The sequence below is a fragment of the Eucalyptus grandis genome, chromosome 10 (assembly GCF_016545825.1).
Source record: "Eucalyptus grandis isolate ANBG69807.140 chromosome 10, ASM1654582v1, whole genome shotgun sequence".
Lineage (NCBI taxonomy): Eukaryota > Viridiplantae > Streptophyta > Magnoliopsida > Myrtales > Myrtaceae > Eucalyptus > Eucalyptus grandis.
The window spans coordinates 25493968-25520595 of record NC_052621.1 but is presented as its reverse complement, the minus strand read 5'-3'; the positions used below and the strand labels follow the sequence as shown (position 1 = coordinate 25520595).

General features: G+C 39.9%; 5 non-coding genes across 5 annotated transcripts; all 5 read left to right on the top strand.

The window, feature by feature from the left end:
• Positions 1–746: 746 nt before the first annotated feature.
• On the top strand, positions 747–943 carry LOC120289260. Its single transcript, XR_005547185.1, has one exon. It is a non-coding gene; the product is annotated as a U2 spliceosomal RNA (small nuclear RNA).
• A 2824-nt stretch (positions 944–3767) lies between these two features.
• Positions 3768–3886, top strand: LOC120289275. The gene has a single exon (XR_005547199.1). It is a non-coding gene; the product is annotated as a U5 spliceosomal RNA (small nuclear RNA).
• Positions 3887–5130: 1244 nt separating this feature from the next.
• LOC120289259 lies at positions 5131–5326 on the top strand. The gene has a single exon (XR_005547184.1). It is a non-coding gene; the product is annotated as a U2 spliceosomal RNA (small nuclear RNA).
• A 1960-nt stretch (positions 5327–7286) lies between these two features.
• LOC120289280 lies at positions 7287–7405 on the top strand. Its single transcript, XR_005547204.1, has one exon. It is a non-coding gene; the product is annotated as a U5 spliceosomal RNA (small nuclear RNA).
• A 7407-nt stretch (positions 7406–14812) lies between these two features.
• Positions 14813–15008, top strand: LOC120289289. Its single transcript, XR_005547213.1, has one exon. It is a non-coding gene; the product is annotated as a U2 spliceosomal RNA (small nuclear RNA).
• The last annotated feature ends 11620 nt before the right edge of the window (positions 15009–26628 follow it).

Genomic DNA, 26628 nt, shown 5'->3' with positions numbered 1-26628 from the left:
CTGAGAGATAGTCACCTGCGGCAACGCTGGATTCGGAGGAAGATGAAACTGGACCATGATTGAGGCTTTCAACAGAGAACACCGCTTCCGTGCACTTGCAATCCTCGGAACTTTCAGTCTTGAAAACTGGGCTGTTAGCTTTGAATCAACATTATTACTGTGTCAGTTCGTGCTTAAAAAATGCGTAACCTATGGAGCACCTGTTTCTTGCAACTGCTGTCCTCGTTAAATACAAAACGGTTGAACTCCAATTCAGTTTAATCGGCTTTGCTTATTCATATATAGAGTGGTATTTACCATCTGTGGGGTTCTTTCACATGGGTACCAACGAAAGAGCAAGAGTGATAGGACCGTGGATTCTCGCTTGACACCAAGTTTCTAATTTTCAAGTTTTCGATTGTTCTCTGCCTCATAAATGGACTGGTGTTCAATCCCCACCAACTAACAAACAACACACGACACAGATCAGTTGCTTTCGCTGAGCCAAGCCCAGCGACAGTAGAAACTTTCTTACAATGGGATTCGAACTCTCAACCAAAATCAGTACGCCGCCATATTTGAATCTGTTCCAATCGTCTATCATCTCAACTCTCCACCGGAGGTTTTCAGGAGTCTTCCAAGTCTGCCATTGTTGTTTCTTTTTTTTGGCGAAGAGAAACAGGGTAAAGGAGTCCCACATCGGCATGATTAAGGAATCACGGAGCAGAGCAGGGAACAAAATAGGAGGCGAGGCCAGCGAACAAAGCATACCTTTCTCGGCCTTTTTGGCTAAGATCAAGTGTAGTATCTGTTCTTATCAGTTTAATATCTGATACGTGGGCCATCGGTCCACATGATATTAAATTAATTTTTTGAGGGGGAGAGGCCGCCACAGTAGCTTGCTACTGGGCCTCTCGCGCGTCGCTCGGGCGTTGCACTATAGCCCTTGCCTGGCGCACCCCACCCAAGCCCAGTCTAAATGATTTGCTCCTCTAATATTTGCTTCTTTAATTATCTCTTTGATTGTGACATACTTCGGGTTAGCTACTCAATACGAGGAGGCGATGCTTTTGTGTTGCGGTAGACACGCTTTCTGTTGGGTTGTAGCTGTTGGAGCCCAGTAAACATCATTGCTGAAGCGAAGAATCCGAAAGGCTAGTGTGATCTGTCTGTGTTTCTCGGGTTTATTCGTGCTGAGCATTGGAGCCTTTTCTGGATGGAGAAAGTCCCACAAAATCATGGCTACTTTTCAAACCCACCCACCGCAAATGTAACCTAACCTGAACCGAATTTTCCTTAAGATCCTAGATTGGCTTTTTTGGGATTTTCCCTTATTAACACTATGATATTTTTTTTTTTTCAAAAGAATCCAAAACCTGTTGAATAGCCTCGATGGTTTGTAAAATTGCTTTAAGCAGTTGTGGTTTAAGATGGTAAAATCGGTAAAGACTTGACAATCATAAAATCGTGCAAATTTTGATATTTGTCAATCGACAGAGTTAGTTCCAAACGTGGAAAGTTTGGACTGAATTACTGGGTATCACATGAAATAGAGATTTCAAAAAATGAGTTCGGCATCAAATTTGCCCAATGCTATATGAGATGAAGTCTTGGGCTTTCGTACACAGCTGATTGAGGAATGAGTTTGGACTTTATATTAGGATGGGTTTTTCAATAGATAAAAGCTACTTCAACCCATTTACCATCTCATACCACCAAGAAATCTAATCTCCCCTCTTGGTATGAGAAAGGCTCAAAACACTATTCAAATAAAGGATAAAAGGATAATAAAGTGCCACAAGTTTCATATAGCACTCACTTGATGCTATAACCTTTTAAATGCAATAATTTCTAAAAATTGATCATTTTCACATGACATCGGTCTCTTACGTCATCAAAAAATCATATGTAGTGTTATTTTAGAATAAATAACCTAAAGTGATTCACTGGGGTTGTTAACACTCAATATATGGATCAGATGATGTTGTTTGGCAACTTAAATTTGTCCAAAATTGATAAATTAGGTCCAACTTGCTCCATAAACCAAACCATGAAGCCAAAATCTTTATCTGAAGTGAGAAATTATGTTTAATTTTTCTTCCAAAAAATCCTAGCCCTAAATTCTTGTTTCAACTAGAATGGATTATTCGATAATGAGGCGCCCGTCTCACCACATGATAAGGAAGGTGTTGATGAAATTGAACACGAGCTTCTTCGGAACGTTTGACATCGACACTAGTTGTGTGGGGAGTGATGGGTGCCGAGGGAGGGACGGAGGGAGAGAGAGATGATAATGATGATGGGGGTGGTGATAGCAGTCCAAGCAGGAGGGTAGCTGAGGGCTATTGGTGTGGTGTCCAAAGTGAATCATTGATTTTGGCACGACTGACAAGAGTAGTTAAGCTTTGGATTGACAAGATGATTAGTCCCAAATTCTCTAATGAGTTAATATCCTGAAAAATCCTAAACTGATACACTCGTGACAAATTTATCTCAAACTATTTTTTTGATATAAATAATCCCAAACTGGTACACTCGTGACAAATTTACTCCGATTGACCATAAAAAATCATAAACTGATACATTTATGACAAATTTACCCCAAACTAATTTATTCGATGGAAAAAAATCCCAAACTGGTAAATTTGTAACAAATATACCCTCCACTAAATTGGATTAATACCACAAAAAAATTACAAAAATTGTAAACTGTTATAAACGGAGCGTAAAATCCCAAATTGGTATACCGGTTAATTGTCACGTGTCATTTAACTTAATAATTTGACAATAACATCTAACGAAAATTAACAGAGGGTAAATTTGTCACAAGTGTATCAGTTTTGGAGTAAATTTGTCAAAGATATACCGATTTGGAGTTTTTGGTGGTTAAAAAAATAGTTTGGAGTAAATTTGTCACAAATATACCAGTTTAGGATTTTTTAGGGTATTAACCCTTCTCTAATTGGCACGCTTTAAAATATTTTCATTGTCATATCTCTGGTGAGTCACATTACATCTTGGAGGATTTTCAGGCCAAGGCAATCAAATGTAACTTAAGTGAACATTTTTAAAAGTTAACACTTAAGCAATTGTTAGAAAAACACCTCATTTTCTTTTCTCGAAACAAGTCTAGGTACATGTTTTTTCCCTTGTGGATCATAAGCCAACCTTCGGTCTATAGACATCAACTTAAGTTACTTAACCCTTAATGGAGAGCGGCAAAGGCATGTAGAGATAATTTAAGACAACAAAACTGTCTTGAGATTCAATAGTTGAAAATAAGATCTTGTCAAATCACTTGCATAGTCTCAAATCATTGACACTACGGATGGACACCGGGCTTGAGCAATCAATGTCCCACGGTGCCTTGTTGCGAATGAGGCAGAATTTTGTCGTGAAAAATGCTTCACAAGGCATTAGGAAGGGAGGGACGGGGCAGGTATTAGTCACGCCCCTTTTGTATATTTTGAGAAAATTATATCCTGCTTACAAGTAACATATTAAAATTTTGATTATTATATCATATAACTTATTCTAATTTATCACTCACTTAATTTAAAAAAAAATAAAATTAAAAAAATATGTTATTTAGTTAATAATACAAACACACGATCACACATAAGTAGTGCTAAGTTTACAATTCATTAATATAAAATACAAATAAGCTTAAAAGTAATGAACCTAAAAGAGCCTCTTCTTATACAACGTCCCACATAGGACAGGAGGCAGGAACACGGCAACAAAGCCAGGTTAAAAAACGTGAAGTCAGCCCCGAGTAATAATCACGCAGCCATGTGGTGAGCACAGAGCGAACTATTCTTTCGCCTTTTACTAAAGAATACCGTGTGCTCGCCATAATTAGTGGCATACGCCTATTTTTGGAGGGGCTTCTTCAATTGCAGGAGCTCCTAAAATATTGAGTTGAAAAGCGGTTCGTGCATAGCATGACAAGATGGTCTGTTCTTCAAGATCATAGAACCCGTTCCTTAGAAAGCGTCGAAAGCAGTTTGACACTCGCATTCTGCAAATTGCTTTCTACACTTGCATTTTCTGAAACGATAGATGACTCGGTCAGCCTTCAGTTTACAGAGATCAGGTTTAGCCCCTTTCATATTAGTAGCAAAGGCATGCGGAAATAAACTTAAGATGGCAGAAATGTCTCAGGTCTCAACCAGAGTTCAAGCGACCTTAATTTTATACCCTCTCGACCAACAGGGTATATGTGACTATCTGCGCGTTATAAGGGCTTAAAACCACAGAAAGCGGATTTATGGATGCTTTTCTTGCTGAGAAGTAGTCAACACCCGTGGCAAATATTGGACTCGGAGGAAGATGAAACAGGGGGATTGTTGAGGCTTTAAATAAAGAAAACCATGTCCGTGCACTTGCAATCTTCAGGAACTTTCAGGCTCGAAAACTGTGACTGTTGGCTTCAGATCAACATTATTTACTAGGCCAGTTTGTGTTTCAAAATGCATAACCTAGGGAGCAATTTTTTCTTGCTACTGCAATCTTCATTGATATAAAATGATTGAACTCCGATTCAGTTCAATTGCCTTTGCTTATTCTAGTGTACTTTATCATCTCTTGGGCTCTTTCGCATGAGTAACAATGAAAGAGCAGTGATCGAGTCCTTGATTGGCAATCTAAGCTCCTAGGCGTCATCGATGATGGCCCGCTTTTCGCTCTTCCATTGGTTCACCTATATGCTGCATTTAATGGACATTTAATGAAGTTAATAGGATCATGGATTCTTGCTTCACATCAAGCCTTGCGTTTCTAGTTTCTGAGTTTTGCCTCTGTTGTTTGCCTCATGTAAGTGGACGGATTGACGTTCAATTGCGACCAACTAACAAACAACATGGATCGATTGCTCTTCTAAGCCAAGTCAAGTGATTGCAAAAACTTTCTTATGGGATTCAAACTCTGAACCAAAATCAGTATGCTGCCATCTCCGAACCGCTGAAATGTTCTGTGTCAATCCTCTCTTATCCAAATTCCGCTGAAGGTTTTTGCGTGTCTTCCAAATCTGCCATAATTCGTCTCTTTCTTGCGAAGATAAATAGTGAAAAGCAGTCCCACATAGGGACTCTGAAAAGAATGACAGAGCAGAGCAGCACAGAAATGTGAGGCTTAGGCCACTGAAAAAGCATACCTTTCTCGGCCTTTTGGCTAAGATCAAGTGTAGTATCTGTTCTTATCAGTTTAATATCTGATACGTGGGCCATCGGTCCACATGATATTAAATTAATTTCTTGAGGGGGAGAGGCCGCCACAGTAGCTTGCTACTGGGCCTCTCGCGCGTCGCTTGGGCGTTGCACTATAGTCCTTGCCTGGCGCACCCCACCCAAGCCCAGTCGAAATGATTTGCTTCTCTATTATTTGCCTCTCATCATTATAACTTTGGGTGTGACATACTTTAGGTTTGCTACTTAATACGTGAAGATGATGCTCTGTGTTGCAGAACTAGACCAGAGCTTTCAGGTGTGGTCAATGTCGCTCTCTATGTTGGTGAGTATTGGGTTGTAGCCGTAGGAAGCCAAGCGAACATCATTGCTGAAGCGAAGAAATCAAAAGACGTGTGATCTGTCTGTGTTTCTCGGGTTTATTTGTGCCGAGTGGTTCTGTTCTTATTATACAATGAGCATTGGAATAGTTTTATGATGGTGAACGTCCCACAAATTCATGGCTCATTTTCAAACCCACCAACCACAAATATAACCTAACTTGACCCGACTGAATTTTCCCAAAGATCCCCATCGATATCTTCACAGAATTGAGCCTTGAAGTTCCTGGACTTTTATCACATCTTGTGAATCGAAAGAATTGGATGCATAGCAGCTAGAAACGGCACTTTGGTGAGGAAAGATGTCCTTAATCATTTTCAGTGTCAGAGCCATATTTTGAGTATTCACCCGCATCACTTGTACTATCATCCTGTAGACCAGTCGATTACAGACTCTTCATTTCTAGTGTTTGCTGGAGCTGGCATTTTATAAGACCGTCAAGTTCTGCACCTTGGGAATGCGTAAACGTTCTAATGTCAAAATGTCCAACAATGTCCGTCATATTCAGAGAGAGTCAAGTGTGAATCAAGATCTCATAAAGGGGAACAGGAGATTTCAGCCACATGTTTAATCTGTCAATGTGCAACAAGGAAAATTGCAGCAGAAGGCAGGGAAGGATCTTTACTCATTGATATTTCATGATCTCATGGAAATGGAAACTGCTTGAGGGAGATTCTAAGATGATTAGAGTACAACTAGGCCAGTGAACAAGGTAAAATCAGTTGCTTGTCTGTGAATATTCGAATGTCTGGTAAGGCCAATAATGCTGTGTCGGTGGTGCAGCGCGCATGCTTCTTTCCTTGTTCGTGATATGGCAGACGTTGTTTCACCTTCCAAATGATGCAAATCTAGTTTCAATATGTGCTGGCTGAGTTATATCTAATACACCATGGATATGGATACTTCACAAAAACTTGTGAATGGACTGGAGCTGTCAAGTTTGCTTTCTGTTTCAGATATTTCCGCGTCCTGCAGCGTCTTTGGACTCTTTTTTTTTTTTTTGGATGGAGCGCAAGCCTTCAACAGAAATTTAACAACCTAAATTATGGCCCGTGAGTAGTGGAGTATTTTTATTTGTTGAACATTAAAATTTTAAAGACTGCGCTGCAATGAGTGAACGAGCCTAACTTCAGCGTATAAACATCGGATTTGTCCCCATATTGGAGCAGCTGAGGCGCATCCAGATGATGTAAAGGACAGCGAAATTGTCTCACTGACATACAAAAGTCAGCTCTTTAACCAAGCTTCATGCGAATTTGATTCTATCCCACTGCATACCCACTATCGGGAGGGCTTCTCCAACACTCTTGTCTGGAATTTATTGGAGGAGGTTCTGGAATAGTGCAACAAGTCGTCCTCCTCTTTCTTTAACAAAAATTCAGTTGATTTTCCTAGTTCTTTTAAGTTTCTCACGAGTCTCGACCGTTCAACCGGAAACTGAGTTTCCTTCTGCCAATCTAAAGGCTGTGCAAACTCCCCTGGAGGCCCACCGCTAGATTTGACAGTTTCATACTACACTCATTTCCACTCAGAAGTTTGAGGACCTATCTAGGGTCTGTAAGTTGGCATGTTTTCTGCATGTGCAAACCTCACTCGAGAGAGCAAATGGGGACTATCGTTTCTGCTATCCATCAGCGATAGCAGCACGAGCAGTTTGAAGTCCCAAATGGAAAAAGAGGCAAGAAATGGCAGCAGGGCCAGTCACAAAAACACGAGGTCGTTCACTGCATTGAGTCACGCAGCCATGTGGTGAGCACAGAGCGAACTATTCTTTCGCCTTTTACTAAAGAATACCGTGTGCTCGCCATGACCAGTGGCATACGCCAATTTTTGGAGGAGCTTCGTCAACTGAGGAAGCTCCTAAAATATTGAGTTCAAAATTGTCCATACATGTCATAACGAGTTAGGTGTTCTTCACAATCATTAAACCCTGCACTGTGTTTTTGACAGACTATAGGAAGCGGTGATACAAATTTTAACACTTGCAATCTGCAAATTTTGATTCACACGAATTGAGAATAATGCAGATTAGAGGAATATAAAATTTTGTACATTTCGATATATTGTAATGAGGAATACAAGAGTCTATTTATAGGTTTAGATAGAGGAAATCAAAGAATATTAAATTAGATATGCAATCAAAATTGATATTAAAATAGGCTGAAATATCCTAAATATCTCGAAGGGATACATAAATATCCTAGTATTACTAACATCCCCTTCAAACCCAAGTTGAATTGAAACAAATCAACTTGATTTTGAATGCCAGCCTCAACAATGTCCAACTGCTACAACGTAGTAGATGAGGTGGCAACTGGCAGCTGTTGATGATGAAACTTCCGGATCTAGTTGAGTTCTGGTGATGGTGTGGCTTTTTGAAACGCGTGAAATGCCGAGAATCAGAGGTATTGGAGCCAAGCAGCATGCGTCTTTTGCGGTCAACTTTGCTATCGGGACAATAACTTAAATGCGGCCGATATGGCTAGCGAGGTTATAACAAGTGCAATTAGCTCGGCTTTGTTTAGGAAAAGTTACTATGCGAAGATGCATTTTTGTGGCGTTGAAAAGTATTTCTGTGAAAAAGAAAAGCTCAACTTGACGACGCGTAGAGACATTGTAACACAACCATCGAGTGTAGAGGGGCTAGATGGATTTATTTTACTAGGTACATCATGTGTAAAGTGGAAAGGAATTTCTAGGTGCCTGAGGTGCACTAAGTTGCCTCAGGAAAGGAGGCTCTGATACCAAGTTGAAAATAATGCGGAAGAGAGTAATAGAAAATTATGTATATTTCAATGTATTGTAATGAGGAATACAAGAGCCTATTTATAGGGCTTAAACAGAGGAAATCATATGCACAATCAAAATAGATATTGAAATAAGATGAAATATCCTAAATATCTCTAAGAGATATCAAAATATCATAATATTGCTAACAACATGATTTTGACATATTCAAGCTGTCACACCCCGATTCACAAGAAGAAGGGGCATGACACGGCCGTCCTTTTTCCAAAGGACGCAGCCTCAATGTAACCAAAATTCAATCCAATATCAACATATATACATCCACACACACACACACACACACACACACACACACACACACACACACACACACACACACACACACACATATATATATATATATATATATATATATATTTGACGAAAATGGGCACTTGATTACAATATCTATATTAGAGTATATCTATAATCCACAAAAAATCAAAACGTAAACCTTCTACAAAGACTAACTTATAAACCTATTAACTATGCATAAGCCATACCCAAAAATTTCCACCACAAAAGTCCTCCCCAAACGAACGCTCACGCCTACTCACGACTCACTGAAGAACCTGAAAAACAAGTAGATGAGAGGAGTGAGCTACCACGGCTCAGTGAGTAACACATTTCTTCTAAGCGGATCGAGAAATCACTATGCACATTTTAAAACACACAAACATAACTCACTTTATCATAATACGAAATCATAATTCAAATATCAAAAGTACTAATGGTCGAGTCCATTAGTCAATCTCGTAAAACGTGCATCAATGGTCTATTCCATTGATTAATCTCATCAAATCATATCGATGGTCCACTCCATCGACCAAACTCAAATCACACGTCAATGGTCCACTCCATTGACCAATTCATGCTCAAATGTCTAACCATGGTCAAGCGTAACGCCCGTGACAAAACGATCAAGATTCCCCTCTAGGCAAGGTCTCCACCTATTATTAGCCGGTGGCTCGGCCCATAAGGATATCCTAGAATAGTATGCGCATACCCACACCCCTCAGGGTCCATGGTGACATTGAGCACCAACCACCAATCACAATATCCAGTAATCCAATGTCAGAAAAGAAAGCATATCACAACTCAAAATTTGATATATAATATCAAAGCATTCTCCAAAACATTTCAAGATTCTTTCACAAATCATTTTTCAAACAATCATTCAAATCGAAGTCGGAACATAACTCCCTTCGAACAACAAAAATGGCAATAATAGCTCAATCGTGTTTTATGCAACAAAATATGCTTTTTATCAACTCATAGAGTATTTAATCCACCATGTTTCTCAAAACATGAGTTTTAAATACAAAGAAGAAATAGTGTCACTCACCTGGGAAAAGCCAAAAATCAATTACGACACTCGTACAAACCAACGCATTCGGAATCCTAACAATTAACAGAAAAATAATATTAAAAGGCCGAGTAAAAAGAATATTCTTATAACGACTCGCCTATACTAGGCCTATTAGTCGATAAAATGACACCTACGCGCCCCAAAAGCTCACAATTTAGCATAAACCCATCATTTTCAGCTAGGCGCGGCCCATGTGCCAACTTCGTCACGCCATAACTTCCTCCAAAAAATTCCGTTTCAAGCCGTCTTATAGTCTTTAGAAAGCTCTCTTAACGGACAACAACACCCCTAACTCAGCCGCCCCAAAACAGTACCGAAAACAACAAAAAAAGAGACTCGAAGACACTGATCGCTACAGTACCAGATTGCGCCCCCAACTTCAAAATTCCGTTCCGAACAAACCGCAAGCTCAAATCACGATCCGCAAGATGCTATAGCTTCACAACATCCCAAAGTATCATTTCTAAAAAATGTACAGCTTAACGACTCAAAAATCGGGCTTCGCCACACAAATACCCAAGAAATCCGAATTTCAAGCCCTAATTGCAGCGATTGCTTCAAGTAAGTGATTAAAGGCTTCAATTTCTTACCGGCCTTGCAAAAACACACTTGAATCGGCTTGATGAGGCGTCCGGATCACGAGCGCGCCAATTTTTTTTTCCTTTTTCTCTTTTTCCCTTTCTCTTCTTTCTCTACTCGCCTGTTTCGCGTTTTCCCCTGTTCCTACCTTTGCTCTTCTCTTTCTCTCCCTCTTTCTCTCTTTGTTTAAAGCCCAGCCGAAGGTTCCACACACCTCTTCAGCCTCCCTTTTTGACTTTTCAAACCTTTCTTTTTCTTTTTCTTTTATTTTCTTTTCTTGTTTTAAAGCCCATATATTACACAAGCGATTGCCTTTGAGCTACGATCATGGAAAGGCCGAGGCAAATGCTGAGCGCCTGACGGTCGGCCCCCAGATGACTAGAGTGGCGAGAGCGTGAACCTCAGAAGAGACTTTGTTTGGATTCATACCTTAGTCAAAAAGTAGCAAAAATACTTGATGCCGATAATCAGAATCCTAGGAAATAGATGTGCCAACATGGAGGACCGTTTATGTAACATTAGGCTAGTGGGCCCCAAAAGAATAAACGGAAAAAGAAGTTTTAAATTGCCCAAAAGAAGAAACGGAAAAAGAAGTTTTAAATTGCCCAAAAGAAGAAACAGAAAAAGAAGTTTTAAAGGCTCCAAAAGAAGAAACGGAAAAAGAAGTCGAAAAGTTAATAACGCAAGAAAAAGAAAAAGGAGATGGGAGAGGGCTCGGTTAAATAGAAGCTGAGAGTTTCCTCAACCAAAAGAAAAGAAAGAAAAGAAGAAGAAGAAGAAGAGAAAGGGGAAGAAAGGAAAGAAGTTTTATCACGTGCACGCCTCGGATGCCTTGCCAAGCCAACTCGACTCCATAACCCGGTAAGAGATCAAGCCCCTCGTTTGTCCGATTGAGGTAATTTTTGGATTTAGGACTCAAATTCAGAATTTTGGAAAATCGAGCGGCGAAGTCTAATTTTGGAGTCGTTGAGCCGCGTATTTTTGTAAGAATGGTAATTTAGGGTGTTGTGGAGCCGTGGGATTTTACGGATCGTGATTTGAGCTTATGGTTTGTCCGAAACAAAATTCCAAATTTTCCCGCGCGCAGTGAACAGTACGCGTCCAGCAGCTTTGGGCCCGTATTTTGTCATTTTTCGGCTTGATTTTGGGATGGCCAATTTGAGATTCTTGTAATATGTGTCAAGGGCTCTCTATTGACTATAAGTACGTTCGGATCGGGGTTCGGAAGAGAAGTTAAGGCTCGATCAAGTTTTGCGCTTAAACTTCATGTTGCGAATGGCTTAAACAATCGCTTTGGTTATGCGACTTGTTAGCGCACAGAAGTCCTTTTGTTAGAGTTAAGGCGTAACTTAGTCGTTTTGTAGTCGAGATAGAATTTTATTAGATTTTAACATTATTCTTCGGTTATTTGATAGGGTTTTGAGTTCGACGATACAAGTATCGTTTGTCATTTGGTCGTAGACGATAAGGTGAGTGGTACTATATCTTCTTTGGTTTTATAAAATCATGTCTTGAAGTATGTATGTATATATATTGAATCAAGAAGAGCATTTTTATTGCATAAAAGTCAGATCGAGCAATTGCTACTCTTTGGTTGATTGTGAATCTTTGAAAAGCACGTTATACAAGGTTTGTGGAGAAACATATATAAAATTGCTTTGCGACTGATTTATGGAAAGATTTATGATGATTTGAGAAACAGTATGAAATGGATTATGGGCTATGTTGCAAAATGTTATTTGTTTGGTTTAAGATATTGATTTTTGGATTGGATTTCTGGTATTGGAGAATGGTTATTTATGCTCAATATGATTGTGAACCCAGTGAGGGGTTTTTGGGGGTATGCATACCAAGTTTAGGATATCCTTCTGGGCCTAACCACCGGCTTTGTAGGTGGAGACCTTGCCAAGGGGGGAATCTTGGTCGCCTTGTCACAGGGCGTTGTGTCGTGACCATGGTTAGTTATTGAGCAAAAGATTGATCAATGGATAGACCATTGATATGTGTTTTTGATGGAGATTATTCAATGGATTCGACCATTAATACTTGAATTTTGATGGCGATTCAAATGAGTTTTCCATATTACTATAAATCTTGATGATAAGAAATAACTCTTATAAGATTCAATACTTATTTTATATATTGAGTTGGCTTACGAAGTTTGGTATTGTTTTGTATACATGCATAGTGGTTGTTTGATCTGCTTAGAAGATATGTACTACTCACTGAGCTGTGGTTGCTCATCCCATTCCTCCTTTAATCTTTTCGGGTTCCTCGGCTAGTGGTGAATAAAGCGAGTGCGCCATCGTGGGAAACTTTTGGGAGTTCTATTTTGTTTTTGGTATGGTTTAAGGAAGTGGTGCAAATGATCCTTACTAGTGGAATCGTCTAAGTTTTGAAGTATATCTTTTCTCTTTTTGATGGATTATAGAAACTCGATGTTGCAACCAATTTGAAGGTTTATATGATATTTATATATATAAGTTAATATCAGTTTGTTGGTTGTGTTTGAGGCTGCGTCCTTTGTAAAGAAGGACGGCCGTGTCACCCCCATTCTTTGTAGTTTTTGGGGTGTGATATAAATATTACACAGTGGGACCGGGATGTTACAAGTGGTATCAGAGCCGACTCCCGATCGCGTGTGGGACCACAGCTCGAATGCTGTTCTGATGCCCGTGAGGCCATAGCGAGGACGCTATTCTGTTAAGAGGTGGAGAGTGTAATAACCTCATCTCTTGTCCCACATCGCCTAGGAAGGGAGATCTTGATTAGCTTATAAGGTTTGGGTCCCTCTAACCTATGTAACGCGTTTTAAAGCCGTGAGGGAAGAGACCGTGGCTGGGATGGTGGTTCGTCCGCGCCAAGGCGGGTGACCCAAAGCGGACAATATTACACAGTGGGACCGGGATGTTATAGTTTAGGAGTGTCCTATATTGAAAACAGAAGAGGCATGCTTGACAGGGAGCCACTCGAAAAAAATCATAACCGGGTCATTTGCAAGAATCGCGTGGCTGCGTGGTGAGGTTGGAGCAGACTATTCTTTTCATTTTTTATTTTCCCGCCTTTTATGAGGGAGTATGGCTTCCGTGTGTTCACCGTAAGCGAGCTGCCTCCTTAATGTTTAGAGGGGGCTTTGTGGCGCGTGTGATGACTATTATTTTCCATAAATTAATTTTTGACTAGAAATTGATTTTTCTATTTCTATTTTCCAAAGAACTTTTGAGCAAAAATATGTATTTGATAACCTTATAAATTTTTTGTTTTTGAAATAGAAATTCGTTTGATAATGACACAAAATTTCTCTCTCCTGAGTGGTGGTGGGAGGTGTTTGGCGATCAATCGCAGCGGGCGATTAGTGTCTAGTGACCAACGATTGGTAGCAAGAGGTAGAGGGCAGGGCGGGGCGGGGGTGGTGGGTAGAGACTAGCGATTGGCAATCGGCAGAGCGAGGCACGCAGGCAACTGGCGACAAGCAGCGATCAGCAATTGGGGGCCGATAGCCAGTGGTAGGTGTTCAATGTATGAGGGAGGCATCCGGCAGTCGGTGGCGGGCGTCTGACGTCCCATGGGCGGTGGGTGGGCGACGGATGATACGACAATGAATGATGAGGAGAGTTTTCATTTCTCACTTTTGTTCTAAAGTAGAAAAGTTAAAAATTTTAATTTCTCATTTCTACTCCAAATCTATTTCTAGAGTATAAATTTATTTAAAAATTTTAAAAATAAATTGCATTGCTAAATGGCTTTATGTTCTAAATCTATTCCGGAGAACATAAAGACAAAGATATAGAGAAATAAAATGATTATCATCTGCGCCCTAATCATAGGGAGCTCCCCTAGAGACGAAAGCAAATAACTTGAATGCTTGCATAAAATTTTAGATAGCTTCCTACATCACAAAGATGCTTCGTATTTAGTACTAACAAAGCAATATGAATGCAACTTAATGCAACTCCAGCATCTTGTTAAAAATCAGTTTCTCTAGATAGGGTTGAGTGCGACGTTCATCACCGTCCTCTATCGAATTTAAGCTCTTAAGAGCGGAGATAACATACGTATGGCTTCAACATCTCTTTTTGTCTCTCGGGCGCGCACTAGGGCCTGATTAGCTTCAAATAGAGTTTATTGCGGCACCCATTTCAGGCGTCAAGCATCCTTACGTCTTCATGGTTTAACGCCATACCGGCGCACGCCAGACCGTGGACTGCCTCACCCATATCTTTTTGCCCACTTAGAGTCCTCGTCACTTGCCCTTATGGAGAATACCAGGCACTGGGCAGCAAAGCAGGCAAGGCGGTCTTGATGGTTCTGCGCCTCGATCAGTAGAGTTCAGAAACTGGACCGCTCTGATGCCACCACTAGCTATTAAAAAATGTCAGTGCCATCCCGCGTGCAGCTTTCTATCGTTTTTCAAATGTCCGTTGGCTTCTTTCTTGCGAAGAGAAACACTAGGAGTCCCACCTCGGGCATGAGCAAGGAATCACGGAGCAGAATAGGGAACAAAAGAGGAGGCGAGGCGACCAAACAAAGCATACCTTTCTCGGCCTTTTGGCTAAGATCAAGTGTAGTATCTGTTCTTATCAGTTTAATATCTGATACGTGGGCCATCGGTCCACACGATATTAAATTAATTTTTCGAGGGGGAGAGGCTACTGCAGTAGCTTGCTACTTGGCCTCTCGAGCGTCGCTTGGGCGTTGCACTACTGCCCTTGCCTGGCGCACCCCACCCAAGTCTAGTCCAATCTTATAAATTAGTTTTGAATAAGTGACTTGACATATCCTCAATCATTCTTTTAAGTACATAATATTATAATGATGTGTGTATTTTTGACAGAAATTGAAAGAGAATGGAGAGGAAGACTGCAATTATGTATTTCTAATTGTAATACAAGATTAAAGTGTAATGAAAATATACATTGATTCTAATTCCTATTTTATCAAGTCAATTACCGATTAAATGAATCAATCATTGATACCCATGATTGGTATCTCCTAAAATATCAAACCATATTTCCAACACTTCTCTTCAAGCTGGTGGCCTATATATATTGAGAACACCTAGCTTGCTCAATAGGTATGCATGTTGTTTTTGGTACAATGGCTTGGTAAAGTTGTCTGTAGGTTGCTCTACAGTTCCTATTCCTTTCGTTGTGATGATCCCTTCTTGAATCTTGTTTCTAGTGAAATGACAATCGGCTTCCATATGCTTAGTCCTCTCATGAAAGATTATATTTGCTGCTAACTTGAGTGCAACATCATCGTCGCAAAATAATTCACTGGGTCCATCAACTTGCACTCCAAGATCCGCAAGCAATCATTGTATCCAGATTATTTCGCAAACAGTCTTTGCCATAGCCTGATATTTTGATTCTATTGATGATAGTGATACGGTTGACTGCTTCTTTGTTTTCCATGAGATAAAGAGATTTTCCCAATTTGATAAAAAAACCCAGTGATGGACCTTCTTGTTATTGGACAAGTGGCATAATCTGTATTGCAATACGCCATCATTTTCATGTCGCAATCTCGAGATAGAAAAATACCAAATCTTAGGCATCCTTCAAGTACTTCACCACTTTCAAGGCTGCATTCATATGGGACTGCTTTGGCTTGTGCATGAATTGGCTGAGTATTTGCACAACATAGAATACATCTAGTCTTGTCATCATTAGATAAATCAATTTTCCAACAAGTTGTTGATATTCTGATGGATCTTCAAGTAATGAATCCTCAATCGAAGAAGATGAGCTCAAATCATATTCACGTGTCGTTAACTTTGCATTCTGCTCAATCAGGACAATTGCCAGTTTGTATCATAACAATCCTGCTTCAGAGACTATTTCTAGAATGAACTTTCTTTGGTTGAGGATATTCCTTTGTTAGATCAAGCTATCTCAATGCCGAGAAAATACTCAGGAGATCCCAAGTATTTGATATGAAAAGTAGAATGCATATAGCTTTTGAATTTTGCAATAGCCAGTTCATTATTTCCCATGATAAGAATGTCATCAACATATATTAAGAGATAAATTGATGAAGTACCTTTAGTCAATGTTAATAGGGCATAATCATGTTTGGAATGCTGAAATCTTGCGTTGGTTAGTGCGGCAGTGAACTTAGCATACCATTACCTAGAAGCCTGTTTGAGTCCATATAGTGATTTGCAAAGACGACACACATGAGACTCCCCCTATTTGCGTAATCCTTGTGGAAGCTCCATGTAAATCTCTTCATCCAGATCTCCATGTAAGAGAGCATTATGGACATCCATTTGGTGCAACGGTCAATTGCGAAAAACAACAATGGTCAAGAAAGAGCAAACGGTGACTCCTTTGGCCACGGGAGAGAATGTTTCATGATAATCAAAGCCTTCTCGTTGCGTGAATCCTTTTGTAACAAAACAAGCCTTGTATCACTCAATGAATCCATCTGCCTTAAATTTGATTTTATAAACCCATTTGCAGCTTATAGGTTTTCTTCTTGCCGGTAATGGAACGATATCTCAAGTGTGATTTTCAATGAGGGCCTTCAGTTCGGCTTCCATAGCATGCTATCATTTGAGGTCACACGCCGCCTCATAGTACGAAGATGGTTCCTGTTCTTTGGAAATTCGACTAATGCAACACGTGTTTTGGTGATAGTCTACTAAACCAAACATAGGCAAAAGAATGCTTCAAGTGTCATAAGTTACGAAAGGTACACTTAAGTGCCACATTAGAAGAAAAACGGATCACTTGAGTGCCACTCCGGCTAAAGTCCGACCAAAATGCCGACGTGGCATTTTTCCGGCGAAGTGTGCCTAAAACGACGTCATTTTACACGGCGACGTGGCCAAATAATGCAAAAACGGCGTCGTTTTGGGCTGACATGGTAAAAAATAATTAAATTAAATTTACAAATAAATTTAGTTAAAATATTAAAAAATGATAATTTTAGAATTAAAAAATTAAAGAAAAAGGAAAGGTGGGGAGGCGGTTGAGGGATCAGCCCTTAGCCCTCAATCGCCGCTGCCGCCGCCTCGGGAGGGTCGGCCCGGGGGGTTGGCCGGGGTTGCCGGTGACCTCGGCTGGCCGATGGCGGGACCTCACGAGCCTCGCCGGATCCGGGCGGGCCGAGACCCTCCCGCATTTGTGGCTAGTGGCGAGGGCTCGCGCCCTCGTCCAGATTCGACGAGGGTTGGTGGTGACCCTCGGCGGGCGGCGGCCCTTGGCCCGAATAGGCGAGGGCCGCCGACCCTTGTCGGATCTGGGCGAGGGCTCGCAAGCCCTCACCGCCGGTCGGCTGGGGTCGCTGGCCCCTAGCCGGGGCCCGACGACCCGGCCACCCTCCCCTTGCTTTGTCGCCAACCCTTCCGGCGACGGCGGCGGCCGAGAGCTGATCGCTCGGCCGCCTCCCCTTTCCTTTTTAATTTTTAATTTTTTTAATTTTTTTTTAATTATTATTTTTAATATTTTAACTAAATTTAATTAAATTAATTTTTTATTATTTTTTACCACGTCAGCCCAAAACGACACCGTTTTTTGCATTATTTGGCCACGTCAGCGTGCAAAATGGCGTCGTTTTGGGCTCGGTAAACCGGAAAAATGCCACGTCGGCATTTTGGCCGGATTGGCACTCAAGTGGTCCATTTTGCTTTGATTTTGGCACTTAAGTATACATTTCATAAGTTATGACACTTAAGTGTCCATTTATGCAAAGTTATGGCACTTGAGAGGTCTGCACGTCACCAAATATAATAAGATATTGGGTACTGTGTACCTGACCAATTCAACGTAGGACATATATAATCTTTTGTCCATGTAGGAGGTCGAGTATGACGTCCAGAACGTTGAGGCTGCTCAATTATGGTCGTATGATACTATGGGAAATAACCTCTAATGAATCATCGGCAAAGAAGTCATGAGGAATTTAATGAGGAATCCTTCTCAGGTGAAGAAACTAGTGAGTCAATGGTTCGATTTGAATCACCTATTGTCACCGGCATATGATGTTCTGGTGCAATAAGTACATATTGAGGTTGGACAGTTAAATCTTCTTCTGACAAGAAAGGTCGATGATCTAATTTTGAGGTTAAGGACAATGATGTAGTTTCTTAAAATGGGAAAATATTCTCATTGAAAGTAACATCCCTGCTTACAAAGAAATGCCTTGTAGAAATTATCACAACCCGAACCTCGAGCACATGCACATCCCTTTGTGGTCAATAAAATTTTGTGACGTCCCAGAAATATCGCCGACTCATTCGTTTTATGGCACCAACGGAAATGTTATAACAATCTTCAAACAACATAAAAGTGGGATATAAACGTATTATGATATTTTCACAAAGCACACTTATAATACAACATCACATATATGCTAAAAAGTCTAACACCATGTGGATCTATTTAAAAAAGAAGAGCTTCTAGGCTATCTATGCTCCGAGCTCCTCGTCCATTAGACCAGGGTCCCTGGCGATCCGTCAAACTTCTCAATAATAAAAGGGTGAACTGTCACCCACTATCCAAACTAGATAGAAGACCCGTCGACTTCTGACAAAGACTAAACAAAGACCTAGCTTTCACTTCCTACAAACCCCTGCACTTCTCTTGAAAATCCTCCATCTAGGGACCTGAAAAATTTAGCTCACAACGTGGTGAGACAACGTCTTAGCGAGTTCATCCCCTAAATCCCGATTAGGAGAATAGTACACTGCATGCAATCTACCATATCTCAGCCAAACTCACATAACACCAGTGGTTGTCTTGCATGTCAGTACCGTTCAATTTGCATATAATTATATCAAAATCATACATTATTGGAACCTCTCAACTTGTATACACATATAAGTATATGTCATTACCGATTCACGAGTCTCGATTACCAGACCAAATTGTTATGATACGTCCTATACTGCACCGCACAATTCCGTCTCCTAATTAGGCCCATCAATTTCGATTATTCATGTGTTCCAATTCATTATGCCCCACCGACTACGGCCGACTCGACAGTCAACGGTATTCTGGCGTATCTGGGCATCGTCTCGCATCATCGAGCACGGCAACGTCTACATTTAGACGGCATTCCTTAAAGGAGCATCGGTCTAACCTCCATTGCGACCAGCATTCATTGACTTGGAGCATTCTTGAAAGAGCATCGTCCGGTCCCAAAGGCTCGTGATGGCATCTCATATCATTCATGCATTCATTCAATTTCGGCCTAAGATACCGTGCATTGCACTCAAATACCTTAATTAAATTAGTATTCCCGGCCTATTTTCTTCATATTAGAAATGTTTGGTAAAATAATCGTTTGTGGGAACACGGTTAGATCGAATCAAAAATTTGTATTATCTTTTTTAAAATACCACATTTTCATTTAGTACTTAAAAATACTTTCAATCTCCAAAACTTGATACTTGGTATTTTCCAATTAGAAACCAAAATACTGCCATTTTGATTTAAATATTCATAATTAGCATCCATCATTCAATTGCATAATTTAACAGTCAATAGCATAAATGGAATATACTATTGAAATCAGCACGAAATTCCGGTCATCGGCTACCCCGGTATAATTTACGGAAAATATTAAATAAATAATTAAATTATAATTAAATTATTTAAATCATTTATTTACTCAATTATTAATTACCAATTTTATCCGCCATTTATAATGGTTCACAAATTAAATTTACTAGTAAAAAACACAATTAAATTGGTTCATTACCTTACCTTTCTAGACTAAAGTGCTAATTTAACATTTAAATTCCTAGCTAAATAACATAACTAACTTAACTAACCATCCTAATCATTTAGTTCTAACTTAACTAACTTATCCAACTAACACTCACTTTAACCAAATTAGCTAACTAGTCTTTACCCTAGCTAAATAATCACTAAACTTAATTAAACCTAACTTAATAGCTAATAAATGTAATTAGCCCCTAATCAAGAATTAGGGAAAACTAACTCACCTAACTAGAAATCCAAGGCCACTGGTGCTGGCTGAGCGGTAGCAGCCAAGCCGCGACCTTTGGAGACGCCGGAGTGGCTCTGGTCAGTCTAGAACAGGGCTGTGAAGCCCTCGGTTCACCGCTAGGAGGGGGTGCTCTCGGCGAGAAGAGGCCGAATGGTGATTACGCAGCAACTGCGAAGGCACGGCTGCGACACGGCAACGTTGGCTGGTGGGCTGGTTCGAAGTTGTTGGTGCTTCGGTAGCTAGACGGCAGCACAGGCAAAGAGGTTGGGTCCTTCGGCGGTGAGGGTGAGCTGAAACAAGGAAGGGTGAGCTGAGGTGTGGTGACAACACCGATGGATGAAGTTGCAGAGCTTCCGGCACAAGGAAGCTGGAATGACGCCAGTCTAGATGGGTCATGGGCTTGCTGGTGGAGGCGATTGATTAGCAAACAAGGGCTAGAGTAGTAAGAAACTAAATATGAAGGGTAGTTTGGATCATGGACGGTTGTTGCCCCAGTTTTGGTGACACCAAAACAAAACTTCCTCTATTTTTCAGTGGCTGTTTCAGTTGGCCAAAGGTAAACTGAAGTGGGGGAGCCGAATTCTTAAAGAAGAAAAAGACAAGGGGACTTTCAGTTGTGGAAAAGAAAGGAAAAAGAAAGAAAGAGAAAGAAGAATAAAAGGGAGAGGGAGAGCTTCGGTCGATGGCACAATGAGTGGAGGGGGAAGGCACGCATGAGTGAGGAGAGTGGAAGAGGAGAAAAGCAATCCATTGAGGGTCCCTCTCTCCATTTTCTAGGTCTCATGGTCCTTTTTTCCATGGAAGTTTAAACCTGTTAAAATTTAAATGTGCGCGGAAGCATGGTATAGTTTATATTTGATAGAGGATGGATAAGGGACAAGGATAGGATATTTTGAGAAGGTTTATGGGACAAAAATAGTTTCATTAGTTGGATAAAATAATTTTACAATAGTTGATGGAAGTGTTGGTGAGGGAGCATGATGTGGTGTGGTTTTTTATGCTTAGCTCCCACACCAAAACATGGAGTACTTGCTCCTTTATATAGGCTGCCAATTATATAGGCTGCCAAAGTAGGTGAAGGAAGTCTCCAGACTTCTCTACAAATAGCTACTAACATAAGATAGAGAATTCTAGACTTCTCTTGAAGCATTCTAGAATTCTAGACTTCTCTTGAAGCATGGACTTCTCTAGACTTCTCTTGCTTGTTCTAGGATTTTCTTTGATGCTTGGCTTTTGCTTACTTGCATTCCCATGTGAATCTTCTAGATTCAACTAGCAATCGCATTCTCAACAATTCTAGAAGGTTCTCACCTTCATGATTAAGTTAGTAGTTTCTAGATATTTTTAGAGAAAATGGATCACAATTTCCAACACTCCCCCTTGATCCATTTTTGAGATAATCCGGACTTGTGTTGTAAAGTCTCGGACATACCTTGAAATTTCTCTTGTAATTTGTCCCATGCCTTTTGTGTTGTCTTTGTGCCACGATCCCTTGTATCCTTTTGTCGAACCACTTGCACTTGCCTTTGAACATGCATATGTCTTTTCTTTAATGATGTCCCATATGTCTCGGGGCATCAAAATGCTCTTAGTTGTAGTTGTTAACTCGGGCTCGCTCGCTCTCGGAGGCTTTAGCTCGGCTCCGGCTTTGGTTCGGAGGCTCCAACTTTGGTTACGCTCTAGCTAGCTCCTCTTGGCTCTCGCTCGGGCTCTTTGATTTTGGCTGGCTCTCTCTCGCTCGGGCTCTGGCCTTTTTAGTTGAGGATGGTGAGGACAAATGCCCATAACCATCCGATATGCCTAGTTTTGGCTTCATGGTCCCTTACGCCTGGCTCAGTTACGAACCTGGGCGTAACCTAGCTCTGATACAATGTTTAAAATATAAATATGTGCGGAAGCATGGTATAGTTTATATTTGATAGAGGATGGATAAGGGACAAGGATATGATATTTTGAGAAGGTTTATGGGACAAAAATAGTTTCATTAGTTAGATAAAATAATTTTACAATAGTTGAAGGAAGTGTTGGTGAGGGAGCATGATGTGGTTTTTATGCTTAGCTCCCACACCAAAACATGGAGCACTTGCTCTTTATATAGGCTGCCAAAGTAGGTGGAGGAAGTCTCTAGACTTCTCTACAAATAGCTACTAACATAAGATAGAGAATTCTAGACTTCTCTTGAAGCATTCTAGAATTCTAGACTTCTCTTGAAGCATGGACTTCTCTAGACTTCTCTTGCTTGTTCTAGGATTTTCTTTGATGCTTGGCTTTTGCTTGCTTGCATTCCCATGTGAATCTTCTAGATTCAACTAGCAATCCCATTCTCAACAATTCTAGAAGGTTCTCACCTTCATGATTAAGTTAGTAGTTTCTAGATATTTTTAGAGAAAATGGATCACAATTTCCAACAAAACCATTTCACTTTCAAGTGGCCCACTAATCTTAAGCAACCTTATCTTGCTCAAATGAAATTCAAATGTTGGTGAAATCCCTCTTGATGGGCAACCATCTGAATTTTGTAGCCATTTCATTAACTTTTTCCTTTTTCATTTTATTTATTTATAACCTTAGCTAACAAGGATTAAGCCCACTTAAATCCTTATTATACCCACCTCAATTTGAAGTGAAATCCTTATTCACTTCAAAATATGGCTTTCCTCACCTTCCTTTAATTCGCTTGATTTTGCATTTTCCATCACAATTCTTGTTTTTCCATAATTCTTGAAAATATACAACGACATTCCTAGAATTAATCGTGACACATGAGAGTTCTTAATTTAGGAAATCGGAATAAATTTCGTAGTTAAATTTAGTCAACGTGATTTTAATGCGACTTAAACTACCGGGTAGTTTTTGGGAATTTTAGGTGTAATTGACTCGTGATCGATTATTTTCGAGCCACTATGTACATCTTTGACTTATTGGCGACTCTTGGTTGTCATGAAAGTCTCAAAATTTCATTTATAAACACAGAGTACAAAAACGGCAGAAAAATCGGTTTAGTGTTGGTCGATGAGAATTTTAGTAATTAGGTGGAATTACCCTTGCCCAATTACATACCTCAATCCAATCGACCTTTTCCGGTCTTTGATAGATTTTCGACTGTGTCACAATAACCCTTGAAGACTAACACGGTCGAGTAGTCGATTTTTGATCAAATTTTCAAGCATGTTGCATTAAAATCCCTTAATGGTTTCCCCGAATAGTTTAGTTATCTCATGAATGATTGGCTTAGAGAATAACACTGTAAGCATGTCGATAAAAAGCCCGATTTATTCAATTGAAAACAAAAGTGAAAAATCAGACTATCATAGAAATCTCCATGACGCAGTAGCCTTTTTGTAGAGGAGGATATCCCATAAAAATACACCGAATAGCACGAGGATCCAATTTACATCGATGGCCTAGATTCACCGGATAACACAAACATCCAAAAACTCGAAGATGATCAATTACTGGTTGCTTTCTATAAAGCAATTCAAAGGGAGTTCGTCCATCGGGAATTCTAGTTGGCATGCAATTAATTAAATAAGCTATCGTGACCACACAATCATCTCAAAAATTTTCAGGCATGGAAGCTTGATATTTTAGGGCTCAAGCTACCTTTAGGGGTTGGCAATGTTTGCGCTCAACAATCCCATTTGTTGGGGTGTATAATTACATGAACTCTCATGTAAAAGGAAAAGACAAGAAAGAGTCACATTCCGTAGAAAAGAACTTACGTCCATTATCAGTGCGAATCTTCTGGATAGGTTTGTTGAATTGATTTTTAATGAGAGATAGAAAATTTGACAGTGTTGAAAAATTCTGACTCTTGGATTGCATAAGAAAAACCTAAGTAGCACGAGTATAATCATCAACAATGTCAAGAAAAGTTGAGACCCATCACGATGTGGAGTGTGGTAGGGTCCCCAAATATCCGTATGAAGGAAGGAAAAAACACTAGCAGATCTAGATGTGCTAACTAGAAAATTTGTCTGAGACTGTTTTGTTAATGGACAGATTGGACATTTAAGATAAAGGAATTGTGTGGTATGACCCAAGCGTTGATGAAAAATAAAATTTTTATTACTAGCAATGGCATTACAAGAAATACTTTTATTGAATAATTCAAAGTCTTTTTGAGGATTGATAAAAGAATATAGCTCTTCTGCAACACTACCCAAGCCCATTAGTTAGTTAGTCAAAAGGTCCTGAAAGAAGCAATTATTGGAATTGAATATGGCACGACAAGAATTATCCTTACAAGCTTTTGAGGCTGATAAGAGATTAAACTCGAAATCAGGAATGAATAGGACATTTTTTAGAATAACATCTAGACTAAGGTGGACAGTGCCAATTTTGGTGACATTAGTGGTATTTCCATTGGGTAGATGTACAGATACTGAAGAATGTGGCCTCTTTTGAACACTAGAAAATAACCGCTTATTGCAAACTATGTGGTCATTGACACATGAATCATTATCCATGCATAAACTATGTGGTCACTCGTAGTCTTATCATTTGTTGTCAGCTAACTTAATGCCTTCATTATATTATGATACCAATCTTGGGTAATTATTTGATTTGCCCCATCAGTTCTTTGTGCCGAAACCTAGTAAGCAGCAATTTCTTTTTCCTTTTTATCCTTATCACCTGGCTTTTCATGTAATTTCCAGCACATGTCAATAGTATGATGATGACGCTTACAATATTCACAATATTTACCCTTATTTTTTGAATTTAGCCTAGTAGTTTTTATGGATGACATGGCATTTCATGAGCCTTCGGATACCCTATACTCGGGTGTTGTCATGGCCAAATATAGGCTGTTTGATTCAGCTGGGCTGGCGGTCAAATAGGGACCGTGCGATTTTCTCTATGTGGACTGTAGGATTCAGGTGAGTGGCTTGGTGAATAGTCGTTCGATCTCCTTCCATCCCAGCCGTTCATTCTCAAACTAGGGTTTCCACCCACCCCTACAGCTGTAGATCGTCCACCCCCTTCTTGCCTGAAGCCCTCAATTTCTCCAGCCATCCTGCGACTGCCATGAGCTTCGTGCGTCGTCTCTCCAAGTTGCAAGCTCGTTTGGAGGGTAGCAAGGGCAACTCCTTCGCTCGCTCTACCGTGTATTGAGATAAGAGTAACTTGACATAGATATAGGTATGGAAGCGAGGACCCATTTGTTGTATAAAGCTAGATAGATAAAGAGTTTGGTATGTTTGAGTTATTGTATGGTGATTTGATAAACATTTCTTGAAAGGTTATGCGTGCTATTTTGATACATTTGACTTATGTAATTACTACTGAAAGATAATATGCTTTATGTTGAGAAAAGTAATTGTGATGTGAATGGGCAAAGAACTAAGTGTTACATAATAATGAAACTTCGTGTGAGTCATTTTTGAGGCCTTGTAGTCAACGGCTAAAGTACTATAGTATGATTTGAGTCATCTAGGAACCACCTTTAGGGCCTTACACTATTGATATGCGTAGTAAAATGTTAAATGCTACACGATAATGTAATTTCGTAGAAGCCACCTTTAGGGCCTTGTACATTATTATACATTAAACAATGATTAAATGCTATACGATAACGTAAATGTGTATGAGCCACCTCTAGGGCGTAGAGTTAGATATTGAGCGTTGAATGTATTGTTGACATGAGATATGATAAGTTCAATTATTAAATCAAATAAGTGATGCCTACTTTGATATTATAGATGAATGAGAAAGTATGCTATAAGATGTAGCTAGTTTGAAGCAATTTATAATGCATTTTATTCTTGCAAGTTATTATATTTTGTTCCGGCATTAATGAGTCATGTCTTTAAGTTCTAAATGTGTAATGTTGATGTTTGATATGCTTATATGGTATATACTAATTATCGAGCTATGGTTGCTCATTCCACTAATCTTTCATGTTTTCAAATCTCAGGGTTAGCGACAAGTAGAATGAGAGCGCTATTGGGAATAGCTATATATTGGGTATAGCTTAAGGAGTTATTTATATAGTTGTTGTAAGTTTGTTGAGCTGGCTGAATTTTGATTGTACATATTCCTTTTGGTGAATTATAAAAACTCTAATATTGTAACCAACCTGTTAATTTATTCGATACGTATATATATGGTCGGAGATATACATTTTGATATCAGGTAATTAATTATATTTCAAGCTGCCTTCTTCGTGTTGAAGAAGGGCCGTGTCATCCCATTTTCTTGTAATTTTGGGGTGCGAAAGCAATTGCCATAGCAACCGGAATGCCAAAACCCAATTGCCTACCCACGTTGTTTTGGTGAACTTTTTTTTTTCTAGTAATCTTGATATAATTCCGGTGGATTTACTAGGGGCCAGCTACATTGGGAAGGAAGCAGGAAAAGTTCTATCACAACCCAAACCTTGAGCGC